The following is a 1,063-nucleotide window of genomic DNA, read 5'->3' as shown; positions in this document are numbered from 1 at the left end:
GTTAATTTAACTTGTGTAAAACTCAATGAAAATCAAATTGTGCTAAAATATAGATAACAGAACCCAGCAAAACATGGTATCATAATATATCCCTTACTTGAAGTATAACTGTATATGGGTCAAACACATAACATAGGTAGTTAGAATACACAACATTTATTATTAAAACTCTTTGTCCATGAATTTATGTTGAAAGATAAGATTTTATTGATATATAGAAGATATTGTAAGGTATTTATAAAGTTTGGATGTGCATGTTGGTGGTTCTACACACTGTGCCCTCTTGTCTGGTAAATAATTCAGTATTATGTTTTAGGGCATCTAGTGTTTAACTTCACCAGTTAGCTGATATATGCACTTTGACTCTTTTGACCTTAGGAGTGTTTCTTAAGTAACCTAAATAAAAAAAAGAAAGAAAAAGAAGCACTTCCATTTGATTAATTAACTAATTTATTGTTTAACAAAATTGTAAATATTCTGCTTCTAATGTGCAATATGTAAATAGTTTTAAAAAATTGATCTTTAGAAGAATTGATGTAAAAACTGGAAAGGCGGGCATTATTTATATGAAAAGGTTGAAAAATTAAACTTGAAGTAGGAATTAAATTTAAAGGCACATAATGCCTCAGACATAAATGAATTCTTACTTTAGAAAGGGCAAACTTGAGTTCTATAAGGAAATGTGCGATAAATGTAGTTACACCAAATCTGCGCATTATATATGGCGGAAATAAGATACCACTATATTTGATAGTGTATCAAATAAAATGAAATGTATAAGCGTATATCACTGCTTACAGATAGTGTATCAATTAAATTTTAATATATAAGTGTACGTGGCTGCTAAGACTTATTTGAAACCTCATTAAAAAAAATCAGAAAAATGTTTGCTTTCAAGATCATTTGTGAGGATGGCTAACGTTTGGAAGACGATTTTATAATGGGTGATATTTTCCCATTAATTAAATAAAATGCAAAATTGTTTTTGTTCAAACCACAGGGGATTCTGTCATTTTTCTCTTTCCCATTATAATATATAATATAACAAGGGATACAACTCAAT

The sequence above is a fragment of the Ruditapes philippinarum genome, unplaced genomic scaffold (assembly GCF_026571515.1).
Source record: "Ruditapes philippinarum isolate M1 unplaced genomic scaffold, ASM2657151v2 ctg2466_1_1_1_1, whole genome shotgun sequence".
Lineage (NCBI taxonomy): Eukaryota > Metazoa > Mollusca > Bivalvia > Venerida > Veneridae > Ruditapes > Ruditapes philippinarum.
This window is presented reverse-complemented; position numbering follows the sequence as displayed.